At 45.4% G+C, this 24,262-nt stretch overlaps 1 pseudogene; it reads right to left on the bottom strand.

The window, feature by feature from the left end:
- The window catches only part of LOC103642748 (golgin candidate 6-like), a 57,898-nt pseudogene extending 34,460 nt beyond the window's left edge, over window positions 1-23,438 (bottom strand).
- Between the last annotated feature and the right edge of the window lie 824 nt (window positions 23,439-24,262).

Below are 24,262 nucleotides of genomic sequence, written 5' to 3' on the forward strand. Positions count from 1 at the left end.
GATCTCCTTCATGTGACATTTTAAGAATATTCCAAATGTCACGGGCATCTTCTCTTCCTTGAACTTTCTGGTATTCTTCCGGACAAAGACTTCCTTTAATTATGCTCACCGCTTGACCAAATGTCACGGGCATCATTTCTGGAGTCATCTCTTCTCCTTGGGCGGGCTTATACATACCTACATTGACAATCTCCCAAAGACTAGGATGTACACCGATTAAATGCGACTTCATCTTATTGGCCCACTCGTTATAGTTCAACTCACTAAGATTTGGTAACTTTCCAAGTGGGGCGGAAGAGAAGTTGGGAATAAAATTTCTAGAATAATCAAATTGAACTTTACTGAATTCGTTACCTTTACTTTTGGTAGATGATCCTTCGGTGTTGAGACTTACCTTGCTCATCACCTTCGACACCAAAAGTTCCACTAGGTCGTCATTGTATTAAAATTTTCCCTTACCTTTATCTTATTTGGCCTTTCTTCTTGATTCTTCTTCTTTGGCCTTTTTCTTAGCATCTTCCTCTTTCATTTTGAGGAACATCTTCTCGGCAATCTTCATGGCGAGGTCGAGGACCTTGGGGTCCACTTCCTCACCGGAAGATGTGACGGGGATTTCCTCGAGGAGAGGATCCACATGGTCCTATTGAGTAGACATGATCGTTTCCTCACGCGGTTAAGCGTAAAATGAGGTACGAAGCTCTGATACCAATTGAAAGTAGCCTAGAGGGGGGTGAATAGGCTACACCTGAAATTTTTCACTAAAAACTTTGAGATAGGTCAAATTAAAGTTGCACTGGTGCAAACCGGTTCAGTTGATTTTGTTTACAACTGAACAAGTTTGAACCTACTCAACTTAGATTAAATAATCAGTTAAACAAATATTATGAAGTAGTGAAAGATTTTGCTAATGACTTGTCCTACAGAAAATCCACTTAAATAGATGAATATGAACCAACCAATAATTTAAGGCACTTAACAAGAAAGCACAAGAACACGTGATTTATCCCGAGGTTCGGCAACCACCACAAAGGTGTCCTACTTGAAAGGGAAATGTGCCCGTGGGCCATTTCTAAGTATTTTGGTGATTTAGTGTCCAACACAAGTGCCTAAGTGTAAAATGGTGGACAAAGTACAAATCAAGGATAAAGGTATGTTTCTCAGACTTAGTACATTGTTTTAGTGACTAATGTATTGTGTCCAAGTGTTGGAAACAGGAAAAATCCAATTGAAAATGCCTTGGCTCGAGCAGCCAAGACTCTGCTCAGTCTGGAGCACCGGACTGTCCGGTGGTGCACCGGACAGTGTCCGGTGCGCCAGGCTGCTCTGGCAAACAGGCTACTCTCGGGACTTCGACGGCGGTGTACGGCTATAATTCACCGGACTGTCCGGTGGCCGTTCACAGGCGAACTCGTCGCTCTCGGGAATTCATCGGCGACGTACGGCTATAATTCACCGGACTGTCCGGTGTGCACCGGACTGTCCGGTGTGCACCGGACTGTCCGGTGGGCCAACGGTCGGCCGCGCAATCTGCGCGGGACACGTGACCGAGCCAACGGCTAGAAGAAGGCACCGGACTGTCCGGTGTGCACCGGACATGTCCGGTGCGCCAACGGCTCTCTGGCCACCAACGGTCGACTACGCCATTTATGGAAAGAAATCGGGCACCGGACAGTGTCCGGTGTGCACCGGACTGTCCATTGCGCCAGTCGACAGAAGGCAAGATCAGCCTTCCTAGATTGCTCTCAACGGCTCCTAGCTGCCTTGGGGCTATAAAAGGGACCCCTAGGCGCATGGAGGAGCACACCAAGCATTCCTACAACATTCCTAAGCACCAAGACATTGATTTCGCGCATTCGTTTCATTGTGATAGCATATAGAGCTCTAGTGGAGTTGTGAACTCATTGAGTTGTGTTGCGAGCTCTTGTTGCGACTTGTGTGCGTGTTGACACTCTGATTCTTGTGTCTTGTGTGCGTTGTGAATCCCTCCCTTGCTCCGTGCTTCTTTGTGAACTTCAAGTGTAAGGGCGAGAGGCTCCAAGTTGTGGAGATTCCTCGCAAACGGGATTGAGAAAAGTAAGCAAAACACTGTGGTATTCAAGTGGGTCTTTGGACCGCTTGAGAGGGGTTGATTGTAACCCTCGTCCGTTGGGACGCCACAACGTGGAGTAGGCAAGCATTGGTCTTGGCCGAACCACGGGATAACCACCGTGCCATCTCTGTGATTGATCTCTTGTTGGTTATTGTGTTTTGTTGATATTCCTCTCTAGCCACTTGGCATTTACTATGCTAATGCTTAACCAAGTTTTTGTGGCTTAAGTTTTCAAGTTTTACAGGATCACCTATTCACCCCCCCCTCTAGGTGCTCTCAATTGGTATCGGAGTCGTTCTCTTCAAGAAGGGACTAATCGCCCGAAGAGATGGATCCTAAGGGAAAGGGGATGGTGGTCAACAACAACGAGAAGGAGTCTATCTTCAATGAGCCGAAAGATGACAAGCCTACGGACTCGGGCTCAAGCCACAAAAGAAGAGACGGGAAGAAGAAGAAGACAAAGCGCATCAAGGAGATAGTCTACTACGACAGCGACGAATCTTCCTCTTCCCAAAAGGACGACGATGATTACGAGAAAAAGAAAACGGTCAATTCGAACTTCTCTTTTGATTACTCTCGTATTCCTCAAAGTACAAATGCTCATTTATTATCTATTCCACTTGGTAAACCTCCTCATTTTGATGGAGAGGACTACGGATTTTGGAGTCACAAAATGCGTAGTCACTTGTTCTCTCTCCATCCTAGTATATGGGAGATTGTAGAGAGTGGAATGCACTTTGATAGTACGGATAGTCCCATGTTCATTAATGAGCAAATTCATAAAAATGCACAAGCTACTACTGTTCTTCTAGCTTCATTGTGCAGGGATGAATACCACAAAGTGAGCGGCTTGGATAACGCCAAGCAAATTTGGGACACCCTCAAGATCTCTCATGAGGGGAATGACGTCACAATGCTCACCAAGATGGAGTTAGTGGAGGGCGAACTCGGGAGATTCGCTATGATAAGGGGAGAAGAGCCAACCCAAACGTACAACCGGCTCAAGACCCTTGTCAACAAGATAAGAAGCTATGGAAGCACGCGATGGACGGACCACGACGTTGTCTGTCTAATGCTAAGGTCTTTTACTGTCCTTGATCCTCATCTTGTAAACAATATTCGTGAGAATCCTAGGTACACCAAGATGACGCCCAAGGAGATACTTGGAAAGTTCGTGAGCGGGCGAATGATGATCAAGGAAGCAAGATACGTGGACGACGCATTGAATGGTCCAATCAATGAGCCTCAACCTCTTGTTCTCAAGGCAACAAGAAGCAAGGAGACGCTACCTAGCAAGGTGGCACAGATTGAGGCGGCCGGACTTAATGATGAAGAGATGGCCCTCATCATCAAGAGATTCAAGACGGCGCTTAAGGGTCGCAAGGGACAGCCAAGCAAGACCAAAGCCAAGGGGAAGCGCTCATGCTTCAAATGCGGTAAGATTGGTCATTTTATTGCTAACTGTCCCGATAATGAAAGTGACCAGGAACACGGGAGCAAGAGGGAAAAGAAGAAAAATTACAAGAAGGCCAAGGGCGAGGCACATCTAGGAAAGGAGTGGGATTCGGATTGCTCCTCCTCCGACTCCGACAATGAAGGACTCGCCGCCACCGCCTTCAACAAGTCATCCCTCTTCCCCAACGAGCGTCACACATGCCTTATGGCAAGGGAGAAGAAGGTATGTAGTCAAAACTCTACTAATGCTTCTTCAAGTGAGGACGAATCTAGTGATGAGGATGAAATAGATTATTCATGTTTATTTAAGGGCCTAGATAGGACCAAGGTAGATAAAATTAATGAATTGATTGATGCCTTAAATGATAAGAATAGGCTTTTAGAAAAACAAGAGGACTTGTTGTATGAAGAACATGACAAATTTGTAGAAGCACAAAAATCTCATGCCTTAGGAGTTAAGAGAAATGAAATGCTTTCTTGTGAATTATCTTCTTGCCATGAGACAATTTCTAGCTTAAGGAGCATTAATGATGATTTGAATGCTAGGTTAGAAATAGCTAGTAAATCAACAACTTGTGTAGAAAATGTTGTTATTTGCAATAGATGTAAAGATATTGATATTGATGCTTGTAGTGAACACATAGCTTCTATTGCAAAGTTAAATGATGAAATGGCTAGTCTTAATGCCAACTTAAGGCTAGCAAAAGTGATTTTGATAAACTAAAATTTGCTAGGGATGCCTACATGATTGGTAGACACCCCTCAATTAAGGATGGGCTTGGCTTCAAGAGGGAAGCCAAGAACTTAACAAGCCATAAGGCTCCCATCTTCGCCAAGGAGAAAGGGAAGGCCCCTATGGCAAGTAGTACTAAAAGGAACCATGCTTTTATGTACAATGATAGAAGACAGTCTCATAGGAGTTGTAATGCTCTTGATTCACATGCCTATGATTCTTATGCTATGTTTGCTCCCAGTTCTTCCTATATGCATGGTAGAGATATGCCTAGGAAAAATATCCATCATGTTCCTAGGAAAGTTATGAATGGACCCTCTACAATTTATCATGCTTTAAATGCTTCCTTTGCTATTTGTAGAAAGGATAGGAAGATAGTTGCTAGGAAATTAGGGGCAAAATGCAAGGGTGATAAAACTTGCATTTGGGTCCCTAAGACAATTGTGACTAACCTTGTAGGACCCAACAAGAGTTGGGTACCTAAGACCCAAGCCTAAATTTGCCTTGCAGGTTTATGCATCCGGGGGTTCAAACTGGATTATCGACAGCGGATGCACGAACCATATGACGGGGGAAAAGAAGATGTTCACCTCCTACGTCAAGAATAAGGATTCCCAAGATTCAATCATATTCGGTGATGGGAACCAAGGCAAGGTGAAAGGTTTAGGCAAGATTGCAATATCAAATGAGCACTCTATCTCTAATGTGTTTTTAGTTGAGTCTCTTGGATATAATTTACTATCTGTCAGTCAATTATGTAATATGGGATATAATTGTCTATTTACAAATGTAGATGTGTCTGTCTTTAGAAGATGTGATGGTTCACTAGCTTTTAAGGGTGTACTAGACGACAAACTTTATTTGGTTGATTTTGCAAAAGAGGAGGCCGGTCTAGATGCATGCTTAATTGCTAAGACTAGCATGGGCTGGCTGTGGCATCGCTGCTTAGCACATGTGGGGATGAAGAACCTTCACAAGCTTCTAAAGGGAGAACACGTGATAGGTTTGGCTAACGTGCAATTTGAAAAAGATAGACCTTGTGCAGCTTGTCAAGCAGGTAAACAAGTGGGAGGAGCACATCACAGCAAGAATGTGATGACCACTTCAAGACCTCTAGAGCTGCTGCATATGGACCTCTTCGGACCCGTCGCCTATCTGAGCATAGGAGGAAGTAAGTATGGTCTAGTTATTGTTGATGACTTTTCCCGCTTCACTTGGGTGTTCTTTTTGCAGGATAAGTCTGAAACCCAAGGGACCCTCAAGCGCTTCCTAAGGAGAGCTCAAAATGAGTTTGATCTCAAGATGAAGAAGATAAGAAGCGACAACGGGTCCGAATTCAAGAATCTTCAAGTATAGGAGTTCCTTGAGGAGGAGGGGATCAAGCACGAGTTCTCCGCTCCCTACACACCTCAGCAAAATGGTGTGGTAGAGAGGAAGAACAGAACGCTCATTGATATGGCAAGGACTATGCTTGGAGAGTTCAAGACCCCCGAGCGTTTTTGGTCGGAGGCCGTGAACACGGCTTGCCATGCCATCAACAGGGTCTACCTTCACCGCCTCCTCAAAAAGACTTCATATGAGCTGCTAACTGGTAACAAACCTAATGTGTCTTATTTTCGTGTATTTGGGAGCAAGTGTTATATTCTTGTGAAGAAAGGTAGATCTTCTAAATTTGCTCCCAAAGCTATAGAAGGGTTTTTATTAGGTTATGATTCAAATACAAAGGCGTATAGGGTCTTCAACTGTAACACCCGGTTTTAAAGGACAAAGCCGGGTGCATCTCATACATGCGCCAAGAAGACAACATATATAATAACAGAGTGTATAGAGATAAATGTCATAAAACATCAGAGTATTTATTACATAGCGGAAGACTTATTACAAAATAAAGATAAATATAAAACGAACTAAGGATCGTCGGCGCCAATGTCGACTGAGAAACGCCACCTAGATCAAGTCGAATGCCTCAGTGTTAGGCGGCTCCTCTTCGACCACCTGTTCTTCTCCTGTGGGGGGGTGTGAGACAGCAAGAGTGAGCTCACATACGTTCATAGCTCAACAAGTCGTGGGGAATAATGTGGCATGAACTCACCAAAGGTGGGAGTTCATGTGAAGTGTAAGGCTTATCAAAGAGAATGGTTAGAGCTGAGCATTGCTTTTAATGTTGGTCAAACTTTTATTAGCAATTACTAGATGTAAGTAAATACCAAACCATAATAAATAATAGAACAAAATTAATAACAAATCCCATGTAAATGCAAATGACAAATTGAATTTAGGTTCCATAAATTAATCATGTGAGGGTCCGAGCCGCTCATGACCGTGAGCACGGCTAGTATACTAGTTTTACACTCTGCAGAGGTTGTGCATCTTTACCCACAAGCCGTGTTACCCATCTGCCAAGGGGTCATGAATCCCATACACCTCTACCAAGGAAGCGAGGCAGGGTAACACTACGAGGCCTTTACAAAGTTCCACTAGCTTCAGACTACCCGCTACAGTTTATAGGAAGCTCCAGTGCAGGGTTCTTGCCTGACCGCCATCGCAGCAAAATCAAACAAGGACCTCCCTACACTGACCACTCCCCTACTGCCCTTGCCCCTTTCGGGTAAGGTAGCCCTCCACTAGCTTTCCTAGTTAACCAGCCAAGGGCGTCCCATTAAACCCTTGTGGTAGCACTGTTTTCCCGGGTGGTCGCTCCATGTTCCCATTAATTTAATGATCTTAACATGAACAGTAATAATAACAAGATAATAACAGAATCATCATGAATAGTGTATCTCCATACCCAATCCACATGAAGCAATAGCAAGTATTACCCAAAAATATTTCAGGGGTGAACAAGGTATAGAGGTAATCAAAACTGGGGTAACATAAAGGCTCCCATCAAAATTAACCTATGCAGATCATTAAAATTAATAAGAACATGGCTGGGAAAAGTAAGTGATCAAGGGCACAACTTGCCTTCAATGAGCTCCTGCTCAGCTATCTCTACTTGTTGAACCTCAGCTTCCCTAGTGGCTTGCTCGTCTACTCGCATCAACACAATACATACACAGTATAGCATAAATTAACATCACATCAAACATGCAAATAAAATACACAGTAAAAATCTACACATTAAAATGAAATCATAGGAACTGGAAACACTAAATTTGGAGTTATAGATTTTAAGTTATGAATTTCCTAAGGTTTAATGTGCTTGAAATAGGATTAAATGATAAATAAATTTTCTAACAGAGTTCATGTCAAAACAGAAACACTAAATGGTAGAGAATATTATTACAAAATTTTAGAAATTTGAATGGCTCAATTTGGACTAAAAATGGATTTTCTATGATTTATACAAGTTCTAGTGTTTATTTTCATATTAAAAATCCAATTTCTAATTCATTTAATTGATTTAAAACAATTCTGGATCGGGCCTCAATTACTGGTAAGTTCAGGGGCTAACCCGCAAGATCTCCAAGACACAGCGCGCCACTGGTCTGGACTGCGGGTTGATTTCCAGAGAGGTGAGGGTCTCTTTATAAAAATTGACCCGCGAAGGGGGTACGGATGTTTTCTGGCCGTTGGATCACTTGCCAAGGGCACGGATTAGATCGGATCTCGGCCGAACCAGTACCCGCCCAGAGCCGCCCGATCCAACATCAACGGTCCGAATGATCCCAGAGTAACGCGTGCTCGGATCTAACCAAGACAGTCGGATCACGATCCAACGATTCAGATCTAATCAACCCCAATCGTTTTCCAGCTCAAACCGCAGCCGTACGATGGTCATCCGACGGCCCCCAGTTCATCCCCCAGCTACACCAACCCCAGCAGTCGCGCGCGGCGGCGCACAGGCCTCCACGGCGGAGACCTCACCGGTGAATCCCAATGTGACGCATCGGGCGCTAATCCCTCTACCCGTGGTGATCAACACGATGCTGTGAGTAAGGCGAAACGAAATGGGGAGGACTTACTGTGAATCGCGCGGCACAGACCTCTGCCCACAGAGCACGGCGGATTACCGACAACGGCGAGCAATTCTGGATGATTGGACAGGTCACCGAGCGCAATACTTCACGCAGACGATCCCCACACGCCGATGAACAATCCCGACACCACCCTGGCCACCCACCGGCGATACCGGGCCGGGTCAACGGCGGCGGCCACAATCCTTCCGCGAGCGTAGCAATGGCGGCGTCGATTGGTTCAGGGGAAAGCTAGGCTTGTGCGAGAAGGTAGTAGGGAAAGGAACGAGTGTGCTTTTATTCAGCGCGGGCAAAGTCCGAGGGCGGTCAACGCCGGCGTTCTCGCGGCGGACATCGCGCAACGGCGAGCGAAGAAAAGGGGAGGTGGGTACGCGGCTGACATGCGGGTCCCGCGGATCAGAGAGACCGAGCGCGCGCGAGATACGACTGGACGGTGGGACCCGCGCGGCAGTGAGGGATGGCGAGCGCGCGCGTAAGGGCTGGTGAGCGGGCCGCGCGTGTGCGTGTGGGCCGAATTGGTTCCTTCCGGCCCAAGTAGCCCCTTTATTCTTTTTCTTTTTATTTTTCTGTTTTCTTTCTATTCAAATTTCAAATTCTTCCCAAGTTTAAATTCCTGACTGGTTGACAAGTTTATTCTCAGATCATATATTCAATTTGAACATACCAAGACAAGATTTATTTATTTATGAATTTATTTTGTAGGTTATAATATATATTTCTCCTTTACCCTTTTTAAATCCCAACTCAAATTTATGTTTTAATCCAATCTCCAACTCATTTTTTTTATATTTTAACCATGTTATTATTTTATTAAATGCACACACAAAACTCCAATATGATGCATTTTCTTTTATTTTAGTGTCTTTGGTTTTAATTGATCACTCTCAACATGTATGCTCTTTTTATGATGCAAAATGAGGCTCATAAAATAAGGAAATCACCATGTATTTCTTGTACACAATTTTGAATATTACAAATCCTACCCCCTTAAAAATAATCTCGACCTCGAGATTTAGGAAGATCTAGGGAAAAGGTGGGGAAAATCTATACGAAGCTCTTCTTCTCTTTCCCAAGTTGCTTCATCTTCACCGTGGTGACTCCATTGAACTTTGCACATCTTTATCACCTTATTTCTTGTAACTCGAGTCAATGTATCCAAAATCTTGATGGGGTACTCAGCATAAGTCAGATCCTCTTGAACACTAAGGTCTTCCATTGGTAACTGTTGTTCAGGTACCCTAAGACATTTCTTTAGCTGAGATACATGAAAGACATCATGAACATCCGCAAGATGATCCGGTAACTCCAATTGATATGCAACCTCTCCCACTCGCTTTAAGATTAAAAAGGGCCCAATAAAGCGAGGAGACAGCTTTCCTTTGACTTTAAATCTTCTCATACCCCGGAGTGGTGATACCTTCAAATAGACATAATCTCCCTCCTTAAACTCAAGCAGTCTTCTCCGGGTATCAGCATAGCTTTTCTGCCTGGACTGTGCAGTTCTCAAATTCTCTCTTATTTGCTGAACTTGTTCCTCTGCTTCTTGTATAATCTCAGGTCCAAACAACTGCCTTTCACCAGTTTGATCCCAATACAATGGAGTCCTGCACTTTCTGCCATACAAAGCCTCAAACGGAGACATCTTCAAACTGGCCTGATAGCTATTTTTGTAAGAGAACTCTGCATAGGGTAGACTCTTATCCCAACTACCACCATGCTTAAGAGCACAAGCTCTTAACATATCCTCTAGCACTTGGTTGGTCCTCTTAGTCTGCCCATCCGTCTGTGGATGGTAAGCCGAACTAAAATTCAATCTCGTATCCAAGGACTCGTGTAACTTCTTCCAATACCGAGAGGTAAACTGTGATCCTCGATCAGACACGATTTTCTTTGGCACACCATGTAGGCAGACAATTCGTGCCATGTACAACTCTGCCAACTTGGCTCATGAATACGTGGTCTTCACTGGAATAAAGTGGGCCACTTTAGTTAGCCTGTCCACAATCACCCATATAGAATCATATCCAGCAGACGTGCGGGGTAATCCAACAATGAAGTCCATGCCAATCTCTTCCCATTTCCACTCAGGTATCTTTAGTGGATGCAGTAGTCCGGCTGGCCTCTAGTATTCAGCCTTAACTCTTTGGCATACATCGCACATAGTCACATGTGCAACCTCATCTCTCTTTAGTCCATACCACCAATACTTTTGCTTCAAATCTTGATACATCTTGGTGCTCCCAGGGTGGATAGAATAAACTGAGTCATGTGCTTCCTTCAATATAGTTTCCCGAAGACTATCAATTTCGGGAGCACAGATCCGATTCTTGAACCAAATCGTGCCTTGCTCATCCTCCGTGAACTCTGGGCCTCTACCCTCTGTTATCAGATCCTTGATCTCCTGAATCTTAGCATCACCAACCTGACCTTTACGAATTTCTTACTCCAAGGTAGGTTCCAATTCAATGGTAACTCCTTCTGTATGTGTAACAATTCCCAGGTTGAGTCTCTCAAAATCTTTTGCTAATTCATCAGGTAGCTGGACAACGAAAGCGGAGTGAACATGTTCCTTCTGACTCAAGGCATCTGCAACCAAATTTGCCTTGCCTGGGTGATAGTGAATCTCCAAATCATAATCCTTAATGAGCTCCAACCAACGGCGTTGCCTAAGGTTGAGATCCTTTTGAGTGAATATGTACTTCAAGCTCTTATGGTCCGTGTATACTTGGCACTTAGTTCCCATAATGTAGTGTCTCCAAATCTTAAGTGCATGCACAACGGCAGCCAGCTCTAAGTCATGGGTGGGGTAGTTCAATTCATGCTTCCTCAACTAACGAGATGCATAGGCAATCACATGACCATCTTGCATAAGCACACATCCAAGTCCTTGGCCACATGCATCACAATAAATGTCAAATCCCTTCTGTAGATCTGGCATAACCAATACTGGTGGCGACATTAGTCTCTCCTTCAATTGATCAAAGCTTTCTTGGCACTTCTCATCCCACTTGAATTCTCTTCCTTTTTCCAAAAGCGATGTCATAGGCTTAGCAATTTTGGAGAACCCTTCAATAAATCTCCGATAATATCCTGCGAGTCCCAAGAAACTCCGAATCTCAGTAACTGTAGTGGGCACTCTCCACTCCATTATCTCCTTCACTTTAGCAGGATCCACTGCTATTCCTCCATTAGAAATAATATGACCAAGGAATGGCACCTTGTCAATCCAAAACTCGCACTTGCTGAACTTAGCGTAGAGTTGATTATCTCGTAACTTCTGTAGCACCAACCTTAGATGTTGTTCATGATCACTTTCATTCTTAGAATAGATAAGAATATCGTCGATGAACACCACGACGAATCTGTCCAAATACTCCATAAACACCTTATTCATCAAATTCATGAAGTAGGCTGGTGCATTGGTCAATCCAAACGACATGACAGTGAACTCGTATAATCCATATCGGGTTGAGAATGCTGTCTTGGGAATATCCGACGGTCTAATCCTCATCTGATGGTATCCCGATCGGAGATCAATCTTCGAGAACACCCTGGCTCCTCTCATTTGATCAAACAAATCCTCAATACGGGGCAACGGATACTTGTTCTTCCCCGTAACATCATTAAGAGATCTATAATCCACACACATCCGCTGTGATCCATCCTTCTTCTGTACAAATAACACTGATGCTCCCCAAGGTGAGGAACTCGGACGAATATACCCCGCTTCTTGTAACTCAGTTAAATGCTTCTTAAGCTCCTTCAGTTCTTCTACAGCCATCCTGTATGGTCGCTTAGAAATAGGGGCGGTTCCAGGTAAGAGATCAATAACAAACTCAATTTCTCTATCCGGTGGCATCCCTGGTAACTCCTCTGGAAAGACATCCGGAAAATCTCTAACCACCCGGATGTTGTCACCAACAAACTCCTCAGGCATAAAGAACATTGCACGCATGGATGAGGAGGTTACTGCAATGTTAACTTGAAATCTTTCTCCTTTAGTGGTAGTGAGTTCTACAGTACCTCTACCACATGCTATAACGGCCTTTGCCTTTCTTAGCCATGACATACCAAGTATTAGATCTATACTGCTTGACTCTAATATTATAGCAGTAGCTCCAAATTCTCTACCCATAATGGTCAATGTCAATCTACGTGTCATTTGATTTGCCTCAACAGGCCCTTTCGGTGTAATTACTATCATGGGTTTTCTCATATTAAGCAGTGGTATTTCATTTGTGTTGGCGTATCTAGCAGACATGAATGAATGTGTAGCACCAGAATCAAATAATATGGTTGCAGGAATTGCATTAACATAAAACATACCAAGTACGATGTCACCACCATCAGGAGTATCATCAACGCTGACTTGATTCACCCTGGCTATAGAATATCCCTTGCCAGGGGTTTGTTGCTTGTTCTGAACTAGAGTAGTAGCAATCCTCTGGGGGCAGACATTTGCATAATGACCAGTCTTCCCACACTTGAAACAATTAGTGCCTGGACTCTGTCCTGAAAACTTCGTCGGGGTGCCAGTGGGGGTAGCCTGACGAGTAGGTGTCTGTGGAGAGCCCTGTGGAGCATACTGAACTGGGCGTGGTCCTCCTGGTCGAGTCGGTGTACCCTGTGGTGGAACGTAGCGGGGACGAACACTGCTGCTACCCTGTCCCTGCGAGATAGCCTTCCTCTTCAAATCACCCAGTTGAACACGCTTGTGTTCAATAGCAAGAGCCTTATCCAGTAGCCTCTGAAATGATGGAAAGGTGTGTGCCACCAGTGCATACTGCAAGGGTCCATTAAGTCCTTCAATAAAGTGCTCCTGCTTTCTTTCATCCTCAACAACTTCCTCCGGAGCATACCTCGACAACTGAATAAATTTGTCCATGTACTCGCTGACCGACATGTTGCCTTGCTTTAATGACAGAAACTCCTTCTTCTTAATCTTTATCATACCAGCTGGAATATGGTAGTTCCTGAATTGTGTACTGAACTCTGCCCAGGTAATAGTATCAGCAGCATCGTGGGCAGCAGTATAAGAATCCCACCAGTCAGCAGCAGGACCAGTCAGACGTCCAGAAGCATATAAAACCTTCTCCCGGTCAGTGCATTGTGCAATGTTCAGCATCTTCTCAATTAACTTCAACCAATCGTCTGCATCAAGTGGATCTGGCGAACTTGCAAATGTAGGTGGCTTATGACTCATGAACTCTCTATGCTTGTCTCGGGGTGGGACTGGTGGTGGTGGTGGAGGCAGTGGTACTTGTTGCTACTGTTGCTGCTGTTGTTGCTGTTGCATTTGTTGCATCTGCTGTTGTTGTGCCCTCCTTTCCTGGTGTATTTCCTCTCGCTCCTGGCTTAACTCATGTCGTATGTCTTCTCTTTCCTGACGCATCTCCTGGCGTTCTTGCTGCATCTGGGCACGCATATCAGCCATAGTGTCCGCCATTTGCTGCATCACCGCCATCTGAGCAGCAACCAGTGGATCAACTCCACCTGGCGGAGGATTAGGAGGATTCATCCCTACTGGCTGTGGCTGAGGTTGTCTATAAATCCTTCGAGTGTGTTGATTAGGAGGCAAATCAATTCCACCACCCCTCCTGGTATTGACCATCTGAGTTAGATACATAAGGTAAGAAAATAGTAGACAAGGCAGTAACTATGAATCACGTTACTTTGGGGGGGATTTATTAGCTAAACAGTTTAATGTTTACCTACCATAGCTAATTTATTACCTTATGCTGGCACATGCTAAGATGTCCATATATAATGTTTCAATCAATCAAAGAAGCAAATCAGGCATTGATCATCAGAACAATCAACCAACATTTTTAATAGAGAAAATAGTTTTAATTTTGTCTTAGGCTTCCTATCCCTTAAAAATATCATAAATATAGGATTCCAATGTGTGAAATCCATCTTGTCTTAGAGTATAAAAGGTAAGAATGATTAGAGTAGAACAGTAGAAGGTGAGACAAGATCAAGATGAGTGTAGAAAGAATCAGAGTAAGGTAAGTATAGAATGAATCAGAATAAGATAAGTAGGTAAGGGTTTTGTCCATTTCTATCTAGGTTTCATCCTACAGTCAACATTTCCTCTGATACCACTTCTGTAACACCCGGTTTTAAAGGACAAAGCCGGGTGCATCTCATACATGCGCCAGGAAGACAACATATATAATAACAGAGTGTATAGAGATAAATGTCATAAAACATCAGAGTATTTATTACATAGCGGAACACTTATTACAGAATAAAGATAAATATAAAACGAACTAAGGATCGTCGGCGCCAATGTCGACTGAGAAACGCCACCTAGATCAAGTCGAATGCCTCAGTGTTAGGCGGCTCCTCTTCGACCACCTGTTCTTCTCCTGTGGGGGGGTGTGAGACAGCAAGAGTGAGCTCACATACGTTCATAGCTCAACAAGTCGTGGGGAATAATGTGGCATGAACTCACCAAAGGTGGGAGTTCATGTGAAGTGTAAGGCTTATCAAAGAGAATGGTTAGAGCTGAGCATTGCTTTTAATGTTGGTCAAACTTTTATTAGCAATTACTAGATGTAAGTAAATACCAAACCATAATAAATAATAGAACAAAATTAATAACAAATCCCATGCAAATGCAAATGACAAATTGAATTTAGGTTCCATAAATTAATCATGTGAGGGTCCGAGCCGCTCATGACCGTGAGCACGGCTAGTATACTAGTTTTACACTCTGCAGAGGTTGTGCATCTTTACCCACAAGCCGTGTTACCCATCTGCCAAGGGGTCATGAATCCCATACACCTCTACCAAGGAAGCGAGGCAGGGTAACACTACGAGGCATTTACAAAGTTCCACTAGCTTCAGACTACCCGCTACAGTTTATAGGAAGCTCCAGTGCAGGGTTCTTGCCTGACCGCCATCGCAGCAAAATCAAACAAGGACCTCCCTACACTGACCACTCCCCTACTGCCCTTGCCCCTTTCGAGTAAGGTAGCCCTCCACTAGCTTTCCTAGTTAATCAGCCAAGGGCGTCCCATTAAACCCTTGTGGTAGCACTGTTTTCCCGGGTGGTCGCTCCATGTTCCCATTAATTTAATGAACATGAACAGTAATAATAACAAGATAATAACAGAATCATCATGAATAGTGTATCTCCATACCCAATCCACATGAAGCAATAGCAAGTATTACCCAAAAATATTTCAGGGGTGAACAAGGTATAGAGGTAATCAAAACTGGGGTAACATAAAGGCTCCCATCAAAATTAACCCATGCAGATCATTAAAATTAATAAGAACATGGCTGGGAAAAGTAAGTGATCAAGGGCACAACTTGCCTTCAATGAGCTCCTGCTCAGCTATCTCTACTTGTTGAACCTCAGTTTCCCCAGTGGCTTGCTCGTCTACTCGCATCAACACAATACATACACAGTATAGCATAAATTAACATCACATCAAACATGCAAATAAAATACGCAGTAAAATCTACACATTAAAATGAAATCATAGGAACTGGAAACACTAAATTTGGAGTTATAGATTTTAAGTTATGAATTTCCTAAGGTTTAATGTGCTTGAAATAGGATTAAATGATAAATAAATTTTCTAACAGAGTTCATGTCAAAACAGAAGCACTAAATGGTAGAGAATATTATTACAAAATTTTAGAAATTTGAATGGCTCAATTTGGACTAAAAATAGATTTTCTATGATTTATACAAGTTCTAGGGTTTATTTTCATATTAAAAATCCAATTTCTAATTCATTTAATTGATTTAAAACAATTCTGGATCGGGCCTCAATTACTGGTAAGTTCAGGGGCTAACCCGCAAGATCTCCAAGACACAGCGCGCCACTGGTCTGGACTGCGGGTTGATTTCCAGAGAGGTGAGGGTCTCTTTATAAAAATTGACCCGCGAAGGGGGTACGGATGTTTTCTGGCCGTTGGATCACTTGCCAAGGGCACGGATTAGATCGGATCTCGGCCGAACCGGTACCCGCCCAGAGCCGCCCGATCCAACATCAACGGTCCGAATGATCCCAGAGTAACGCGTGCTCGGATCTAACCAAGACAGTCGGATCACGATCCAACGATTCAGATCTAATCAACCCCAATCGTTTTCCAGCTCAAACCGCAGCCGTACGATGGTCATCCGACGGCCCCCAGTTCATCCCCTAGCTACACCAACCCCAGCAGCCGCGCGCCGCGGCGCACAGGCCTCCACGGCGGAGACCTCACCGGTGAATCCCAATGTGACGCATCGGGCGCTAATCCCTCTACCCGTGGTGATCAACACGATGCTGTGAGTAAGGCGAAACAAAATGGGGAGGACTTACTGTGAATCGCGCGGCACAGACCTCTACCCACGGAGCACGGCGGATTACCGACGACGGCGAGCAATTCTGGACGATTGGACGGGTCACCGAGCGCAATACTTCACGCAGACGATCCCCACACGCCGATGAACAATCCTGACACCACCCTGGCCACCCACCGGCGATACCGGGCCGGGTCAACGGTGGCGGCCACAATCCTTCCGCGAGCGTAGCAATGGCGGCGTCGATTGGCTCAGGGGAAAGCTAGGCTTGTGCGAGAAGGTAGTAGGGAAAGGAACGAGTGTGCTTTTATTGAGCGCGGGCAAAGTCCGAGGGCGGTCAACGCCGGCGTTCTCGCGGCGGACATCGCGCAACGGCGAGCGAAGAAAAGGGGAGGTGGGTACGCGGCTGACATGCGGGTCCCGCGGATCAGAGAGACCGAGCGCGCGCGAGATACGACTGGACGGTGGGACCCACGCGGCAGTGAGGGATGGCGAGCGCGCGCGTAAGGGCTGGTGAGCGGGCCGCGCGTGTGCGTGTGGGCCGAATTGGTTCCTTCCGGCCCAAGTAGCCCCTTTATTCTTTTTCTTTTTATTTTTCTGTTTTCTTTCTATTCAAATTTCAAATTCTTCCCAAGTTTAAATTCCTGACTGGTTGACAAGTTTATTCTCAGATCACATATTCAATTTGAACATACCAAGACAAGATTTATTTATATATGAATTTATTTTGTAGGTTATAATATTTATTTCTCCTTTACCCTTTTTAAATCCCAACTCAAATTTATGTTTTAATCCAATCTCCAACTCATTTTTTATATTTTAACCATGTTATTATTTTATTAAATGCACACACAAAACTCCAATATGATGCATTTTCTTTTATTTTAGTGTCTTTGGTTTTAATTGATCACTCTCAACATGTATGCTCTTTTTATGATGCAAAATGAGGCTCATAAAATAAGGAAATCACCATGTATTTCTTGTACACAATTTTGAATATTACATCAACAAATCATCGGGTTTGGTTGAAGTCTCTAGCGACGTTGTATTTGATGAGACTAGTGGCTCTCCAAGAGAGCATGTTGTTGATCTTGATGATGTAGATGAAGAAGACATTCCAACGGCCGCGATACGCACCATGGCGATTGGAGATGTACGGCCTCAGGAACAATTGGAGCAAGATCAACCGTCTTCCTCAACTATGGTGCATCCCCCAACCCAAGATGACGAACAGGTACCTCAAGTGGAGGCGCATGATCAAGGGGGAGCACAGGATGTTCATGTTGAGGAGGAAGAAGCACCTCAGGCACCTCTAGCCCAAGTTCGAGCGACGATCCAAAGGGATCATCCCGTCGACCAAATATTGGGTGATATTAGCAAGGGAGTAACTACTCGCTCGAGATTAGTTAATTTTTGTGAGCATTACTCCTTTGTCCCTTCTATTGAGCCTTTCAAGGTAGAAGAGGCCTTGCTAGATCCGGACTGGGTGTTGGCCATGCAGGAGGAACTCAACAACTTCAAGCGCAATGAAGTTTGGACACTGGTGCCTCGTCCCAAGCAAAATGTTGTGGGAACCAAGTGGGTGTTCCGCAACAAATAGGACGAGCACGGGGTGGTGACGAGGAACAAGGCTCGACTTGTGGCAAAAGGTTATGCCCAAGTCGCAGGTTTGGACTTTGAGGAGACGTTCGCTCCTGTGGCCAGGCTAGAATCAATTCGTATTTTGCTAGCATATGCCGCTCACCATTCTTTCAGGTTGTACCAAATGGATGTGAAGAGCGCTTTCCTCAACGGGCCGATCAAGGAGGAGGTGTACGTGGAGCAACCCCCTGGCTTCGAGGATGAACGGTACCCCGACCACGTGTGTAAGCTCTCTAAGGCGCTCTATGGACTTAAGCAAGCCCCAAGAGCATGGTATGAATGCCTTAGAGACTTTTTAAATGCTAATGCTTTCAAGGTTGGGAAAGCCGATCACACTCTTTTCACTAAGACTTGCGATGGTGATCTTTTTGTGTGCCAAATTTATGTCGATGACATAATATTTGGTTCTACTAACCAAAAGTCTTGTGAAGAGTTTAGCAGGGTGATGACGCAGAAATTCGAGATGTCGATGATGGGCGAGTTGAACTACTTCCTTGGGTTCCAAGTGAAGCAACTCAAGGATGGCACCTTCATCTCCCAAACGAAGTACACGCAAGATTTGCTAAAGCGGTTTGGGATGAAGGACGCCAAGCCCGCAAAGACGCCGATGGGAACCGACGGACACACCGACCTCAACAAAGGTGGTAAGTCCGTTGATCAAAAAGCATACCGGTCCATGATAGGTTCTTTGCTTTATTTATGTGCTAGTAGACCGGATATTATGCTTAGCGTATGCATGTGTGCTAGATTTCAATCCGATCCTAAGGAGTGTCACTTAGTGGCTGTGAAGTGAATTCTCAGATATTTAGTCGCTACGCCTTGCTTCGGGATCTGGTATCCAAAGGGGTCTAACTTTGACTTCATTGGGTATTCAGATTCCGACTATGCTGGATGTAAGGTCGATAGGAAGAGTACATCGGGGACGTGCCAATTCTTAGGAAGGTCCCTGGTGTCGTGGAACTCTAAGAAACAAACTTTCGTTGCCCTATCCACCGCTGAGGCCGAGTACGTTGCCGCAGGACAGTGTTGCGCGCAACTACTTTGGATGAGGCAAACCCTCCGGGACTTTGGCTACAATCTGAGCAAAGTCCCACTCCTATGTGACAATGAGAGTGCTATCCGAATAGCGAAAAATCCTGTTGAGCACAGCCGCACAAAGCACATTGACATCCGGCATCACTTTTTGAGAGACCACCAGCAAAAGGGAGATATCGAAGTGTTTCATGTTAGCACCGAGAACCAGCTAGCCGATATCTTTACCAAGCCTCTAGATGAGAAGACCTTTTGCAGGCTGCGTAGTGAGCTAAATATCTTAGATTCGCGGAACTTGGATTGAATTGTAGCATACATGTATTTATGCCTTTGATCATGTTCCTTATGCATTTTGTTGCTTACTATGGTGCTCAAGTTGTACAATCACTCCCGGGACCTCACAAGTCCTTGTGCAAGTGATGCACATATTTAGGGGGAGTTGTGCTACAACTTGACCCTTTGAGACTAACCATATGCTTGAGTTTGCTTGTTTTAGTCTCAAAGGAGGTTTGAAAGGGAAAAGGTGGACTTGGACCATGAAAGACTTCCACTGCACTCCGATGAGAGGGTAACTTATTCCAAGTTCATCTCATGTACTCTTATTGCCTTTGTGTTCTCATTTGAAGATTTTGGTGAGGCAATGGGGTTAAGGGACCAAGATTGATCCCGTTTTGGTGCTTGATGCCAAAGGGGGAGAAAATAAAGGCCAAAGCAATAGATGGATCAGCTACCACTTGAGAAATTTTGAAAATAATAGATTAGAGATTTTGGTTTGTCAAAACTCTTTTATTGTCTCTTATGTCAAAAGTTGGCCTCTTGTGGGGAGAAGTGTTGATTATGGGAAAAAGGGGAGTTTTTGAAATCTTGAATCAATTTCTCTTGGAATGACTCTCTTTATGTCTTAACATGTGTGTTTGACTTAGAGATAGAAATTTGAGTTTGATTTGCAAAAACAAACCAAGTGGTGGCAAAGAGTGATCCATATATGTCAAATTTGAATCAAAACAATTTTGAGTTCTTATTTGAATTGATTTTGTACTTATTCTACTTGCTTTATGTTGTGTTGGCATAAATCACCAAAAAGGGGGAGATTGAAAGGGAAATGTGCCCGTGGGCCATTTCTAAGTATTTTGGTGATTTAGTGTCCAACACAAGTGCCTAAGTGTAAAATGGTGGACAAAGTACAAATCAAGGATAAAGGTATGTTTCTCAGACTTAGTACATTGTTTTAGTGACTAATGTATTGTGTCCAAGTGTTGGAAACAGGAAAAATCCAATTGAAAATGCCTTGGCTCGAGCAGCCAAGACTCTGCTCAGTCTGGAGCACCGGACTGTCCGGTGGTGCACCGGACAGTGTCCGGTGCGCCAGGCTGCTCTGGCAAACAGGCTGCTCTCGGGACTTCGACGGCGGTGTACGGCTATAATTCACCGGACTGTCCGGTGGCCGTTCACAGGCGAACTCGTCGCTCTCGGGAATTCATCGGCGACGTACGGCTAAAAATTCACCGGACTGTCCGGTGAGCCAACGGTCGGCCGGGCCAACGGTCGGCCGCGCAATCTGCGCGGGACACGTGACCGAGCCAACGGCTAGAAGAAGGCACCGGACTGTCCGGTGTGCACCGGACATGTCCGGTGCGCCAATGGCTCTCTGGCCACCAACGGTCGACTGCGCCATTTATGGAAAGAAATCGGGCACCGGACAGTGTCCGGTGTGCACCGGACTGTCCGGTGCGCCAGTCGACAGAAGGCAAGATCAGCCTTCCTAGATTGCTCTCAACGGCTCCTAGCTGCCTTGGGGCTATAAAAGGGACCCCTAGGCGCATGGAGGAGCACACCAAGCATTCCTACAACATTCCTAAGCACCAAGACATCGATTTCGCGCATTCGTTTCATTGTGATAGCATATAGAGCTCTAGTGGAGTTGTGAACTCATTGAGTTGTGTTGCGAGCTCTTGTTGCGACTTATGTGCGTGTTGACACTCTGATTCTTGTGTCTTGTGTGCGTTGCGAATCCCTCCCTTGCTCCGTGCTTCTTTGTGAACTTCAAGTGTAAGGGCGAGAGGCTCCAAGTTGTGGAGATTCCTCGCAAACGGGATTGAGAAAAGTAAGCAAAACACTATGGTATTCAAGTGGGTCTTTGGACCGCTTGAGAGGGGTTGATTGCAACCCTCGTCCGTTGGGACGCCACAACGTGGAGTAGGCAAGCATTGGTCTTAGCCGAACCACGGGATAACCACCGTGCCATCTCTGTGATTGATCTCTTGTTGGTTATTGTGTTTTGTTGAGATTCCTCTCTAGCCACTTGGCATTTACTGTGCTAACGCTTAACCAAGTTTTTGTGGCTTAAGTTTTCAAGTTTTACAGGATCACCTATTCACCCCCCCCCTCTAGGTGCTCTCACTACTCCTCGTTGAGGAGCCCACAAAGGGCCGGGTCTTTTCCAACCCTAATCCTCCACAAGCCGACCACAAAAGTCAAGGCAATCTCTTCTCAAATTTGCTCAAAGAGCGGGTAATACAAACTTCTTGGGGTCGTCCACAAATTTGGAGACTCCCAAGCAACCTCTAACCATCAAGGAACACAAGGCTCCAAGAGTAACAAATCCGCACAAGGTCAAGTGTGCAATGAGCTCAAGAACAAAGGGAATGGGAGAATCAAGATGAAATTGACAGCGCGTTAGATTGACTTCACCTCACACCAGGGATCCTTCAAGCGATTGAAGGAGATGCGATTTCAGGTGTGAGATGAGAATTGAATGCCTTTGTTTGGGGTTTGGTCAGCTGAGAAATCGTGGAGAGAGCAGAAGTAATGAAGAGAGAGTGTGGGGGGTATTTAAAGGACCCACCAAAAGCTGACAGCCGTTGGGAGAAAAGAGTCGAAAACTGGTTGAACCGGTTTACAGACCGGTTGAACTGGTTTCCACCAGAAAGATCTCGGTTCACTGACATACTCAGCCGGAGACTCGACCGGATCCAAAACCGATTGAGCCGGGAAAAATTTTGGTTGAACCGGATTCACAAAATATCTGCAATGATTTTTCTGACAACTCTGACTATCAGACAGGTCAGAGCAGGGATGGCAGAGGAACAGTCCAGAAACCGGTTGAACCGGTTTTAGGTCCGGTTGAACCAGTTTCAAAGGCTGAAAAGCAAGTTTTGAACATTTTGAAGTGAACAAAGGTGGAACTCTTGTGGGAAGTAAAAATGGTTTTTCTCAAAGGCATTCATGATCTAGAAAAGTGTTCTCTAAGATGATTTTGAAGGATTTTGAACTTAGCTCATTGCATTACTTACTTAACCATTGCGGATCCCTCTTAATTGAACGGCGATTCCTATAACTCAAGAATTATAAAAAGAACACTGCCGTTGTTTCCAAGCAGTTGGAGCACTCCATATGATGTAGAATTTAAATCCGTTGTGCTTTATATTTTTATGCTCATAAGATCTGTGCTTCACCTGTCTGTAGAATTACTATGTACATGCTAGGAGCAAACTTGTTAGAATCTCTATTTGTTTTGTCATTTAATCACCAAAACCCTCAATTAGGGTTGATTGCACTTACAGTGATGCACGTGCATATGAATCAATTGTTACTATTGCTTGGTATAAAAGAGTAGACATCATTACAAGGAGTTAGTAAGTGAAGTAAAAAACCAAACATGAAATTTACAACTGAGTCTACCTATCTTCCTTTGACTCGATACCCTCATTGTTGAAAATGCATTTCCCCGTTCCCTGCCAAGGCACACGACAATACTGATGTGGATAAGGCAGTAAGCATCAAATCGACTTACCATCCAATATGTTGGGGATGCCAATCATGGTAGCAACTTGCCCCCACGACTGCCGCAGTGGGTCAGTCGTTCCCCTAGGTGGGTTTTAGATAAGGAGCGCGAGGGAATCAGGCACATGAACCTGCATGATGTTGCCGGTGCTCCAGGCGATGCCACAGAAGTTAAAGAAAATTGAGCAGAATAGGAGCAAACCTATGCTGCTGACATACATAAACAATGTGATTGTTATCACTGTTGTTTACAGCACCAATCGATGATTCCAGTTTCTCAGGTTTTTCATCGTCGGATTCGCCAAGGTCGATAATAACCCACAACCATAACAGAGAAATGAGAGATCTCGCCACACGAAAGGAACTTGTTGAACGTAGGGTTTACTAACCTAGGAACCAGCCGAACAACGCGTCGGTCTCCATGGTGCGGGACATGACACAGGCGTCCCCCTGCGGTGGTCCAAGACGAAGACAAGTCACGCAGGAAGCGGGTGGGCGTCGGTCGTGCTAGTGTTGGTGCTGGCACAACGGTGAATGGGGACGCAGGTGGTGGTGGGCTTTTCCAACGCCGGTGTTGGTGTTGGGTGCGTGGAGTCCTGGTGTGGAGCGGCAGCGACCCTACACACACGATTGGTGACCTTGCGCGGGCGGTGGTTGGGCCGGGGCAGGGGCAGGAGCAGTTGGAAGGGAGAGGGCAAGAGAGGGAGGCACAGGGAGAGGGAAGGGAGGAAGGGCGGCGATGGAGACCGGGTAGATATCAGTGCATTGAGGTCGTCCGGGTGGCGCAGGAACTCACCGACTCCTGCACCGGAGATGCTGTCCGGTAGCGGCACGCCCTGCCGCCACCTCGTTGGCAACCGGGTGTGCTGTCCTATTGGTGCCTGGCCCTGGCCCGCCTCGGTGTTGGCATCGCGACTTGCCACTACAACCCTCGTATATGCAGAGCGGAGGCATCGCCCCGCCACCGAGGTCGACGTCCTCGTCCTCCATGGGGAGGGGAGCAGCGGCGGCGTCGGGACGCCGAACCGCCTCTCCCTATGCAGAAGCTGTTGAAGAGGATGGAAGAGCGGCAGCTGGCGGAGGAGGTGAGGACGCGTCCACCGTCTTCATCTCCCCGCGGTGAGGTGTGGCGAGAGTGCGAGACGGGGCGTGGGGAGGGAGCGCATGCGGGAGAGGCAGAATGAATCTGGCTAGTGAGCGAGAGAGGAGGGAGAGGAAATGGTGAGGAGGGAGAACCTGCAGCAAGT

This window comes from Zea mays, chromosome 10 (genome assembly GCF_902167145.1).
Source record: "Zea mays cultivar B73 chromosome 10, Zm-B73-REFERENCE-NAM-5.0, whole genome shotgun sequence".
Taxonomy (NCBI): domain Eukaryota; kingdom Viridiplantae; phylum Streptophyta; class Magnoliopsida; order Poales; family Poaceae; genus Zea; species Zea mays.